Here is a 13,777-nt window from a genome sequence, read left to right as displayed (position 1 = left end):
TCGTGGGCTCGAGAACACAGGCTCAGTCATCGTGGCGCACGGGCTGAGATGCTCAGCAGCATGTGGGATCTTCCTGGACCAGGGCTCGAACCCGTGTCCCCTGCACTGGCAGGAAGATTCTTAACCACTGTGCCACCAGGGAAGTCCCTAGACAAAAGTTTAAATGTGATATGATTCCACCGGGCAGAGCTTAAAAGGAGGGACCTTTAAGGTGAAAGAGTGAAGGCAGAAAAGCATGGGGAGTAGTGGACCATTCGGCCCTGAACATACCGTGCATGGAAGAAGGGAGAAGAAATGGTTGAAGAGATTGGCAGGGGCAATGCTTGCTCTCCTGAGCAGTTGGTACTTCAGAAGTGCTGCGCAGGGGAACACCAGGATCAGAAATGTAGCGAGAAGACTGATCTGATATCACAAGTTGATAGAAGACCTAGAATCAGAAGATGGGGGAGCTATAGAAGGCACTTAGGAGGTGGTGGAAGCGGTCAGGGATCGTGAGGTAGGACCCATGATAACAGTTGTGGGAAATGAAATACGAAGGAGTTTCAAAGGAGACATTTCTGAGACCTACTTAACCGGATGCAGACGTTATGTGGCAAAGAGGGATTTGTTCCAGCTCTCTCTGTGGTTGTGTGTCTGGAGGACTAGATAAACAGGGACACCGTTAAGAACTGAGACGTCAAGAAGGAAAACCCATTGTTTGGTTTTCTCTTTATGTGTATTTGGGAAAGGCTGTCAGTTAACGAGTTCTCTTTGGACACTTCTAGTCAGTGGTTTGAGGCAGATGTACAGGTGGCAATGCTTACACACAGACATTCAAGCCTTGCTCTGAGGAAGGGGGTTCGCTCCCGTGTTTGAGAGCCTGGGGTGCGTATATGGAGTTTAATTGTTGGAAGAACGTGCAGTTAGTGAGGTAGAGGAGAGAAAGAAGCACAAAGTGCTTAGGACAGAAGCTTGAAGCTCTATGACCTCCCTGTTCCTCAGTGTCATCAGCTGTAAAACATGGATTTACAGGCAATGGATGGAGCTCTGCATAAAGCGACTGACAGGACTGAGATAGTGCACTCTTTTCTTATTTATATTTTTTGTACTACCCTGGAGGGTCTGAGAGGGTGGAACATACTTTCACTGTTGCAGCCTCAACCCCAAACTTAGCCTTTGACACACAGGCTCTAAAAATGTTCATTGAATGAGTAAATTAATAATTCAATAGAAAGAAGAAGAGTACAGCCAAATCACAACCCAAAAGATGGGAAGAGAGGGCTATGTGTGTTCTGTTATTTCAGTGTCGTAGGAACCAAATCAGGGCAAAGCTTTGTAACAGAGATGGATACTTTGGGGCAGAGAGATTGAAGGAGAAACATTAATACAGATTGGGAAAGCTTTTGGTTTTGTTTTGGAAAAGGACTGGGTTTTCAAGAGTTCATTGATTACATTCAAGGGAATTGTTGTACTAGAAAGGTATAACTATTCTGAGTGGCAAAGGAATTAAACAAGAATGTTAGTCAATTTTTTTTTTAAAGAGTAATCTATCAACTGAAGATGAAAAAGAGAGATTGGCGGTAGAGGGCTCCTAACAGAAAGGAGGAAGGCTATTCCTCTGTAGCAAAAGGAAAGTCCAAACAAACTTTGTTGATGGGGTTAAGGGGCCACAGGTGTGGGAGAGAAGTTCCAGGTGGGAGAAAGGGAAAATTCATTGAACAAAATCTGAAAAGAGAAACAACTAGTGAACCAGGAGTGTAGGTAATCAATCTCAGCAGAGGAGTGTCACCTGTTCCTTAGAAGCAAGAAAAAAGGAGGGAACAACATGTATCAAGATTCTAGGGGGTGGGGGCTTCCCTGGTGGCGCAGTGGTTGAGAGTCCGCCTGCCGTTGCAGGGGACACGGGTTCGTGCCCCAGTCCAGGAAGATCCCACATGCCACAGAGCGGCTGGGCTTGTGAGCCATGGCCGCTGAGCCTGCACATCCGGAGCCTGTGCTCCGCAACGGGAGAGGCCGCAACAGTGAGAGGCCCGCATACTGCAAAAAATAAAAAATAAATAAAAAAAAAAAAGATTCTAGGGGTGGGTGGGATGGACAGTGCTCTGTGGTGACCTCAATAGGAAGGAAGGGGATATACGTATGCATGTGGCTGGTTCACTTTGTTGTACAGCAGAAACTAACACAACATTATAAAGCAGTGTACACCAATAAAAAATAAAGTAAAAAAAAAAATAAAAAAGATTCTGGAGGGCAATGGCAGGAACTGAGAAAGGCTCACTTTATCTCACCCCTGTGTCTCTAGAAAAACAGAGATGAGCCTCTACTGGTCCGTTGTGATCAACCAGAAATAACAACATGAGCTAGAACAACGTAGAGAATATTTAGAACAAGTTTAACAGGGACATTATGGTGAATCCACAAGAGATGTGAAGAAAAACCACAACGTGATCGCACCATGTGCGAACTTGCCTCAGGAGTAAAACTATACATTTATTATAACGAAGACAATCGGCATTTTTATTTGTTACTCTCCCAACAATATTCAAAGACATAAGTACAGAGACAAAGCAGGCAGCAGGGTTTACCCAAGTTTAGTAATAACAAAGAAGAAAGGATGAGAGATCAGAGAAGTGAGAAATTTCATGCACTCACTTGAAACTTGAGAGAAGGAACTCTCGAATCTTTCAGACCTCGGTTTGGTTTACAATGCTGCCATCTACAACGTGTGAGACAATTTACTTTATCTCTGTGAGCCTTCGTTTCCTCATCGTAAAAGTGGAACACGATGTACCCTTCAGTCTTCGGCTTTTGTAATAAGATAATATGGGTAAAGCAGTGGTTCTCAAACTACAGCGTGTCCCGCAGAATCACCTGGGGTACTTGTCAAAACAGAGATTGCTGATTTACTAGATCTTGGATGGGTTTCAGGAATTTGTGCTCCTAACAAGTTTCACAGTGACGCTGACACTCCTGGTCTGGAAAACCGCCCTTTGTGAACTCATGCTGTAAAGCATTTAACATAACGCCTGGTACATAGTGAAGTACTAGATACAGGGGAACTAGTGTTGAGGGTCGGTGGTCAGTCAACTCATGGTATGAGAGCTGAAGATAGAGGTCGAACTGAAAATGCTATAAATGAAACACAAAAGTGAGTGATGGACAGAGGTTTTGGGGAGACGTTGAGAATTTAAGGTCATGCAAATGAAGATCATATTTAGTGTAAGTTATAGGAAAGATTCAAGATTTGGAGGTTTTGGCCAGAGAGAAAATTCAAGCTTTCAGAATCTTGGAGATCAATTTACGTTTAGCCCAACACTTTCTACAATGGTGGTTTATGATAAAATGCCAAGGCCACAACAATTCAATCAGATCATAGAAAGAGACAGCTGGGCCCAGGAAGGCTAGCAGAGCTGTCAGCAGAACGGTCGGCACCGTTGCTGTGACTGAACAGTCTCTTGGCTTTGGAAGCTGCCGAGAAGCAGGAGTCGGGGATGTCACACAACTTTCATTGTCTGAGGTGACGATTTGCAAGTCCCGGTCTCTCATGCTGGAAAAAGTGTCCCTCCTCTCAAACTCGAAGGAAAAATCTCACCCCGGGAACACTGAATAACTTGGAATTCACGTGGAGGAAACTTCAATACAAATCAAGACTTAGCATTACAACGTAATCAATAACAAGCACATCTGGGAGGGGTTCAGAAGATGCGTCCTCAACATTTTGAGCTTCTAGTCATTCCACTTTACCCAGTACTAGGCCTCCACATACTGGGCACCTGCATTTTGTCCAATGCTGTGGTAGGACTGTTCTTAATCCAAATAAAATCAATCTTTGGAGATGAGAAAATAGGCTCAGAGAGATTAAGTAACTTCCCTGAGATGGTACCTGATAAGCTCCAATCTGATGATAAAGCATATGTAATTTCCACTTATAATGTTGGCTCTAAAACAGGAAAATAAAGTTAGTAAGTGTCATCTGTTCATATTCTACTCTTTTTATCTTAGGGTGCGTTCTTCAGGAAGTGGACTCTGGAGACATGGAAATTTGTGTGCAGGGAGTTTAATGGTGGTTCTCCTTAAGAGCAAGACGTGAGAGAGACTGAAGGAAGCCGGCTTGGGTGAAGGGAGAAGCTGATCTCATCGAAGGCCTCAGCCATTTCCACGAAGCTCTGCACCAAATGGGGTGCTTCCAAATCATCCTAAACTCGGGACAGAGAACCAAGTACCCTCGACTCCACCAGTTATTTTTAGTCATCAGAGTTCAGTTCAGAGAGAAGCCCGTAGATCTAACCTTCTCCAGTATTTGAATATTTAATCATCGCTACTTTATAGCAACCCAAAGAAGACTGTCTTGAATGCAGCAATTATTTTAATAAACAGGATTATTTGCAAAGGACTGTGATGAGTACTTTGGGAGAACACACATGTTATTTAAAGCCCATGTTCGATGTCATGTAACTTGAATTCAGAAATACATGTGACCTTTGAACAACATGCATTTGAACTGCCCTGGTTCACTTACGTTTGGACTTTTTTCAATAGTAAATACGACAGGACTACACCATTGGTGGTTGGTTGAATCCGTGGATCTGGAACTGTGTATGTGGAGGGCCAGCTAACAGTTATGTGTGGATTTTCTACCCCCTGGAGGGTGGGCTCCCCCAACTCCTAATTTGTTCAAGGGTCAACTGTATAGTGAACTATACAAAGGTAAATTGTCTGTAAAATGGGTATAATGATAGTATTGATCTCGCAGGGTAGATCTGAAGATTTAAAAGGCTGCCACAAAAGTAAATGCTATCAAAGTATTTGAGGGTTTTCTTTTCCCTGACTACAATAGTTGGAAATGAAGTGTTTTGCAAAATAAAAATAACAAAGTAAAAAAAAAAGTTATGTAATAAGTTTAGGGTAAGAAGTGATTTTATCTGAGAAAATTTCATGAAAGAGAAGGAATTTAGCGGAGTTTTCAAGAATGGGCTGGAATTTGAAAGGCAAAAAGAATGATGAGGATAAGAATGCACTCCAGGGAGAACACATACGATGAACAAATGTGGAGAGCGCGGAGGCTTAGAAATTTTTGAGGGCCAGCAAATGGACCAGCTTGTCAAGAACATAAGGGAAAGGTGGGGGACGCTGTTGTGACTGTACTTAGAAGAAAATGAAGAGTGAGATTTTTGAGGAAATTAGGAGTATAAACAAAGTTGTGTTTTAGGAAAATTAAGGTGTGCACAATTGAAACTGAAAAAAAATTGGAAGAAAACATTTCTGTTTCCTGTTCCTGCCTCACACTAAGCCATCTTTCTGGAGAATGTTTTTCTCTCTAAGGCAGCGGTTCTCAAAGTGTTGTCACTAGACATGCACCACCAGCATCACCTGGGGACTTATTAGAATTGCAGATGCTCCGGCTTCACTCCTGACCTACCGAAGCAGAAATTCTACGTGTGGGTTCCAGCGGTCCCTTGTAACAAGCCCTCCAGGTGATGCTGATACACGCTCAAATCTGAGAATCCATGCTCCAAGTGTTCCTACAGATGTTTTTCTTCTGGAGCGAATGTCCTCTGGAATATCCTGCAGCAATCCTCTTCTCCAACTGTCTAGAGAATCTGATCGCTGTCTCCTAATATCTTTCCAGACTGTCTCTGACCGAATGACTCAGCACTGAACTCTGCTCTGCTGATATGTGGATCAGAGGGTTTTGAAACAGGTTTTCAGAATAAATCATTAATACAAATTCCCTTCCATTTGATTTGGATGTGGAATACTTCAGCACCAAAGTGTCTATTTTAATAGAAGTAGGGTATCAGAAAAAAATCCTCAGGGAAAAAACCTCACAAGGTATCAGAAAGGGGCCACTAATCAGTGTATTTTTTTCATGATAAACAAACAAACAAAAATTTTAAAGTCCTTTCCCATTATTAGTAGAACTCTGGAATGGCTAATGAAAATATACATTAAACTACAGCAAAAAAAAAAAAATCGTTCTAAATAATTAGAGCTTGGACATTGAGGAGGGAAGCAGGGCCAATAGTAGATCGTTCTGAATACCTGTTAAATAAGAAAGACATATACAGATACATACAGAACATATTCGTGAGTGTCTGGGAATCGTGCATCTTTTGAAACCAGTGGATGGGAAGTTGAAAGAAAGAGAGGGAATTGACAAGGAGGTGAACTCATGTAGGGGGAGGTCGTGGAGAGGACATGACCCCTGGTTGACCGGAGAGCTGGACCCTCACAATCAGAGGGTCCTCATCCCCTCCCCTGAAACGTACACCCTGCCGAACCTTCCCACAGTGCAAGCCGTTTGCAAGGACTCAGGCTGGAGGGAGCAGTGTGGTGTTGAGCCTGTTTGGATTGAACATGTGACTGAACCCAGTGAAGGTCTCTGTATAAACCTTTAAGATTCTGGTGGGTGGATGCAGAGATCTACTCGTCTTGTGGCGCCCAAGACAAGCTTTGTAGGTAAGTTCTCTTACTTGTTGCACCTGCCACCACCTACCCATCTGGAGGGGTCTGACTCTTTCTTCGGTCTCTCCCTGCCCTCCGTGTATGGGGCCCAGTTTCAGATTTCACCTGGGGGAGCTCCTGCGTGAGTTTGCAAACCAACCATTTAGCACTTGTGCATCCAGTCTGGTGGGGGTGACGCCTTGAGCTATGCAAGGCAAACTGCGGCAGTGGTATGGCTGCAGTAAACTCGACACATTTTGCAGACACACACAAAAATCATATATAAGTACAATGTGCTACATATATAATCCATCCGTGCTTCAAAACATTTTTATTTTGCTATCCAAATACAGATCTTTCCCCAAGCTAATGTATTGACTGCTGTGTTGTTATACAAGTTAGTGGAGACTGAAGTTTGTCTTAAATATATAAGCATAGGGCTTCCCTGGTGGCACAGTGGTTAAGAACTCGCCTGCCAGTGCAGGGGACACGGGCTCCATCCCTGGTCCGGGAAGATCCCACATGCCGCAGAGCAACTAAGCCTGTGCGCCACAACTACCGAGCCTGCAATGAGAAGCCCGTGCACTGCAACAAAGATCCAATGCAGCCAAAAATAAATAAATAAAACAAATAAATTTTAAAACATAATATATATATAAGCATAAATTATGTATATTTCAGCCTGCTCATCTAGCTGTCTTCCCGGGGAGATATCTGGAAATTTCGATTGGTTTTTTGAGAACAGCACTATCCTGGGTGTCTAAAAGGATGACTATGGTAACCCATAAATCCCACCTCACTTCAAACTCTGTGTCCCTTTCAGCAACATCTCCTCGCATTGGCTCCGGTTCTGCTGACGGTAGTATCCCCATTCTGTCAGACTTAGAATCTCAAAGACATTTTTATTTTATTTATTTTTAAAAATAAATTTATTTATTTATTTATTTTTGGCTGTGTTGGGTCCTCCTTGCTGCGTGCGGGCGTTCTCTAGTTACGGTGAGCAGGGGTTACTCTTTGTTGCCGTGCGCAGGCTTCTCATCGTGCTGGCTTCTCTTGTTGCGGAGCACGGGCTCTAGGCGCACAGGCTTCAGTAGTTGTGGTGCACAGGCTCAGTAGTTGTGGCTCGAGGGCTCTGGAGCGCAGGCTCAGTAGTCGTGGCACACAGGCTTAGTTGCTCCTCAGCCTGTGGGATCTTCCTGGACCAGGGCTCGACCCCATGTTCCCTGCATTGGCAGACGGATTCTTAACCACTGTGCCACCGGGAAGCCCTCAAAGACATTTTTAATCACTTCCTTTCACCTTAACCTCCAGCCAAGTGGATTTTCCCCTTGCAATAGGTCTCAGATTCTTTTCTACTTCTCCCACATAGCTAGAGTACCAGGACCCTGATTCGTATCTTATTTGGATTAATTGCCTGGATTAATTTACAAATCTTTACTAACTGAACTCCCAGCCAGCAATCTTGCCCTTCCTCTAACTGAGGTAGATCAGTGTCAGATAAACCTACCCCAGTCATGCTGGTCACCACGTTACTCCCAGCCCTCATGTCACATGCCTCACCACTGTCTTCACTGAGTTCAAACCACAGCTCAGCATCTGAAGCCCCCATATCCTCATCCCAACCTGCCATTCCTGTCGGTCCACCATGACTCCCCTGTGGTCAAACGGTCCCCTCTCTGTGACTCGTGTGTTTTGAAAGCTGTTCCTGATGCCTGGAGAGAATAGTCCTATTTCTCCACCTAGTGAAACTCAACCCATCTTTCATGACCAGGTTAAAAACATCAGGCAGGGCTTCCCTGGTGGCGCAGTGGTTGAGAGTCCGCCTGCCGATGCAGGGGACGCGGGTTCGTGCCCCGGTCCGGGAGGATCCCGCGTGCCGCGGGGCGGCTGGGCCCGTGAGCCATGGCCGCTGAGCCTGCGCGTCCGGAGCCTGTGCTCTGCAACGGGAGAGGCCACAGCAGTGAGAGGCCCGCATACCGCAAAAAAACAAAAAAACAAAAAAAAACAATGGACCAAAAGGGACTTTTGGGTCACTCGTGCATTGCATTTTGAGAGCAAAGACATCTTTCAAAGAAGCCCTTTTGGGTTTCTTTTGTGTCTCATTGGCCAGGAGCAGGTTATATACCCAACATCATTTGCAGAAAAGGTAGAGAATCACCCAGTGCACCCAAAAGGGAGAACACTAGGGGGAAAAAAAAGCTCTTGGTAGCATAGAAGAGGGGAGTAGCTGTTTGACAGGAAACCAGTTCTGTGTGTTCCAGGTAGATTATGCATCATAGGTTATGCAATATACGTGACGATGAACACCCACACTGAAAGGAAGATCATTGCCCTACGTAAAATAGTTGGTGAATGAATGTGCATTCATGTGTATTAAGTTAAAATATAAAAATGTTTATCTTATGTGTGCTCTATTTTAACTTTTACTGACCCACTAATCCTGATCACAGCAGATGAAACCGTTCCTAATATACTTACTGTACTTAATTGTATTTTTTATCATAGGCAACACAGAGTCTCATACACAGTATGTAGTTAATAGTTGTTAACAACAGTGATGATTTTACATATTTGATACAATAGGAACTCAATCAGTACTTACTGATAGATGAGGAATGTTACACATGACTATTAAGTGGCATTCTCCCACCTAGGAAATCATACTGAGTGCCAAGAAAATGTCTATTCTACTTCAAATGTTAAAACCTTTTTGCCTTTAAGATGGTCATTCCTATTATTAATTTTGAAAGCTAATGGTGATCCAAAAAAGGGGCTATATGTTTATCAAACCATCTACTTTTCTTCCTGGGAACATGGAAAAACGATTTTTCCCAGCCCCCTGGCATGTAGAAGAAGGCTTATGATTATTTTTGGCCAAGGAAATATCAACAGAAAACACTGGTCCCAAGTCTTGGCCTCAAAAATCTTCTAGGATTTTTATGCAAACACCTGCCCGCTCCTTTTCTCTCCCCTTGTCATCTGTAGATCTGAAGCAGAGGAACAGTGGAGGACTCCAAGGTCCAAGGGTCTGACAGTCACCACAAGCCCAGCATCCTATTATTAAGCTCTTTTATTAAGCTCATGAGATGGTGTGGTTATTACAGCAGTTAGCACCTACGCATGGATAGAATAATGAAATAGGAATGGCTGGAGCCCTAACGGTGAAGTCCAGGACACAGGCTTTTAGCCCGTGTCTCTCCACTCACTTTTCTTAAAATTTGCCTTCCCCCTCCAACTTTTAATCTCTTACTTTGTATATTTCACTCCAAGCACTTAAAAACGTTTATGTTGTAAAATAGGTAGCTAGTGGGAAGCAGCCTCGTAGCACAGGGAGATCAGCTCGGTGCTTTGTGACCCCCTAGAGGGGTGGGATAGGGAGGGTGGGAGGGAGACACAAGAGGGAGGAGATATATGTGTATGTATAGCTGATTCACTTTGTTATAGAGCAGAAACTAGCACACCATTGTGAAGCAATTATACTCCAATAAAAATGTTAAAAAAACACAACATTTATGTTGCTATGCTGAGAAAAGAATCCATCTGATATTTGCAACCATTCTAAATTGTAAAGAACTTAATTGGGTTGCACTCTTCCATGTGCATTTGCATTTTAAAAGGCCTACGGAAAGACCACAATGCTTGTACCTAGAGAATGGATCACTAATGGGTGAATTTCAATAATCAAAAAAAGAAAAAATATTGCTATGCAAATTATAACATATAGGCAACAGCCTACTTCAATTAGAATTCCAGCCCTGAATAGAAATTATTTACGTTTTTTTTCTAAAATAACATACTTTTAAAAGGCAGTTGTTCTATTTGCATCTCTTGTCTACAGGGTTCTCAATCCACACATTTATAATATACTAACTAAAATTCTTTAAAACTGGAAAGTTTTATTGTATTTATTGTTATATCTCATGAATTTTAAAATGTCTAAAACAGAGAAAGATAATTAAGGAAAAGACTGCATACAATTTAATTGTGCAAATGAACAATATTCCCTGTGTAATGAATTCAGAATTGCTTTACTTATATCAAAAATGTTTCTATCGATGTTCATTTTCTCTATTTTAGATTGTAAGCTATTCCAGGGTAAGAACTTACACTTTACTCTGTACTTGTTGTGTGGTATCATGTGTAAATCCCTGTTAGGATTGCTTCTTACCCTTTGGAATTGATGGTACATTTTACATATGTGGTGAGATTGAAATTCATACCCCACAATGAAGATGTGTAAAAACAGATACAAAAGTGTAGCTCATCTATTTGTCTAAAATCCCACAAATTCTTCTGCTTGTAGAATGTGGGCGAAGGAGGGCAGAAGAGAAGAGGATGGGAGACTTAAATTTAAAATCAAAGTTAAATCAGTCTCTCCTAGTTTGAAGTAATCTCTTTGGAGTAAATATTCAGTCAATTCAAAGTTCAAATTTTCTTTAGAGTTGATTTCCCTTTGAAACTGTCTACTTGTTCCATATTCCTTCCCAAATGGCATCTGACTCCAGGGGAAACTTCTGAAATTTTCACGGCCCTGTGAGTAGCTAGCAGGTTCTGACCCCCCTCCCCTGACGGTGATGAAAAATACCCTTCTTCTTGTGGACAGAGGTAATCTTGCTGGGCTGCGGATGGAGGGCTTGTCTCGGATTTCAGTCTCCACTGGCCACCTTTGTGCAAATTTACAATGGTACACGGCAGTCCTGAACATCTCTTATCACTTAAAAAATTACTTTTAAAAAGAGGTTCTGGGACTTCCCTGGGGGCACAGTGGCTAAGAATCCACCTGCCAATGCAGGGGACACAGGTTCGAGCCCTGGTCCGGGAAGATCCCACATGCCACGGAGAAACTAAGCCCGTGAGCCACAACTACTAAGCCTGCACTCTAGGGCCCTCAAGCCACAACTACTGAAGGCTGAGAGCCACAACTACTGATCCCGTGTGCCTAGAGCCCTGTGCTCCGCAGCAAGAGAAGCCACCAAATTGAGAAGCCCGTGCACCACAACGAAGAGTAGCCCCCGCTCGCCACAACTAGAGAAAAGCCTGCAAGCCCGCATGCAGCAATGAAGACCCAATGCAGGCATTGAATACATACACACATACAGACGTAAGAGGTTCTTAGAGATAATTTTCCAACAGCCAGTTCTCACTCAAGCTGGGTGAAAGGCAATTTATGACTGCAAAGTATTAGAAAAGAGTAAAGCTAATTTTATTTTTATATTGTCCTGAAAAGGGAGGAGATTGAAATGGTAAGTGTTAATTACATGAATTTGTCTGATGTGTTGTGCATTGAGTTAGGAGTTAAAATTCCTTGATCTGATTTTGTGCTTTGTTAGTTTTGGCTTTCTTTAGATTCATTACTTGACCAATTGAACTTTAGTTTTTCTGTAAAATGGGTAATAATGTGTGTCTACTTCACATTATCTGAAGTATTGACTATGCTAATATATTTGAAAACTCTTTGGAAATGGTAATGTCTGATAAGGATGGAAAGTGATGTATATTTGCCTGCCACCTCCTGTCTAGATTGTAAACTCCTTGGGGGCAGTGACAGTATGCCACCCTTCCTTGAATCCCCACAATGCCCTGCACAGAATAAAATTTCACTAAAGGTCCCATAGACTGATGGAGTCCCTAAAGAGCAACTCAGGTAACTATGCTAGCTGCAATGGAAGTGTGGCGATCTGATATAAGAACTCTCTGGAGTGGAAAAGAGTTTGAGAAATCCTGTTTTGACAGCTGATGAAACACTTTAAGAGCAATTCAAAATCAAAGAGTGATCTTTGCTTCTACTAATTAATGAAGCTGCAAAGAAAAGACAGTCAGATGGTTGAAACCAGGAGTTCTCAAAGTGTGCTCCCATCACCCCCACAGCTGCATCACCTGAGAACTTGCTAGAAGTACAAATTCTCCATCCCCTTCCCACACCTATAGAATCAGAAGCTCCAGAGTTAGGGCCCAGAAATCTGTCTTTTAACAAGATTCTGATGCATGCTAAAGTTTGAGAGTCATTGGCTTCAATAATATAAACAGTTATTATCTGATGCACGAAAAGATTGAAATAATTGGTTTTGAGCACTGGTTCAGCTGCTGAACATTGTCTTAGGCTCTTCTGAATTCTTCCACTCCTGTGGCCTTAGTTTGCTGAATTTTTGCCCTTAATCTCATCGTCTCAAGGTTGCAATATGGCTGCTGTAGCCCCAGTCATCATATCCTCACTCAAGTCAGGAAGGAAGGAGGTAAAAGGAGAAGGGACAATGCCACTTGCAAAGACTGCTTTTACTAGGAAACAGAATGCTTTCCTAGAAAGTCTCCGGCTGCGTTATCTTTACATCTCATCGGCCAGGATTGTGTCTCACGGCTATCCTTAGCTGCTTTCCAAACTTTATATTGGAGGCAGGTAAGGGAGGAAGGAGCTGAGAATTGGTATTTAGTTAGCTAGCCAACCATGTCTTCATAAAAATGGAGGACTATAACATAAACCCAACGATTTAGAAGACTTTTCCCAGAAATGAGAAAACACATGGAAAATGAGATATCTGTCTTTAAATACTGTATTCGGAAGGCTGTCCTGTGGAAGAAAGCTCAAATGTTATGTGAAGCTTCACAAAGCAGGAACGATAGGTGCAAGCTAGGCATCACAGATGTTGGCTCCACGAAAAAAGTTTTCTAATGATCAGGACGTTTCAAAAGGAAATCGGAGGCTTATGGAGTAGTCAGCACACTATCACCCTATAAACATTTCTCAAAAATACAGTGGAGAGAATTCCTGCAATGGGTCTCTTGCAAGTCTAAGATTGTATGTTCTGACTAAAATTACATTATGGATAACACTAATGACCAGCACCTGATGCACATTTACTCTATCCTTGACATTATGTTAAGTGCTTTACATGCATTATCTCATTTTCTACCACTAGGACCCTATGAGATAAGTACGACCTTTTACTCCCATTTAAAGAAACCGAGACATGTTCCGGGAAGATGGCGGAAGAGTAAGACGCGGAGAACGCCTTCCTCCCCACAGATACACCAGAAATACATCTACACGTGGAACAACTCCTACAGAACACCTACTGAACGCTGGCAGAAGACCTCAGACCTCCCAAAAGGCAAGAAACCCCCCCACGTACCTGGGTAGGGCAAAAGAAAAAAATAAACAGAGACAAAAGAATAGGGACGGGACCTGCACCAGTGGGAGGGAGCCGTGAAGGAGGAAAAGCGTCCACACACTAGGAAGCCCCTTCGCGGGCGGAGGGGGAAAGGTTCGGAGCCACAGCAGAGAGGACAGCAACAGGGGTGCTGGGGGTGGGGGGGAAGCGGAATCTGGTGCCGACCAGCACTCACCAGCCCGAGAGGC

Source organism: Pseudorca crassidens, chromosome 5 (genome assembly GCF_039906515.1).
Source record: "Pseudorca crassidens isolate mPseCra1 chromosome 5, mPseCra1.hap1, whole genome shotgun sequence".
In the NCBI taxonomy this organism is placed as follows: Eukaryota; Metazoa; Chordata; class Mammalia; order Artiodactyla; family Delphinidae; genus Pseudorca; species Pseudorca crassidens.
The sequence above is the reverse complement of the archived record's forward strand: the minus strand, read 5'-3'. Positions refer to the sequence as shown.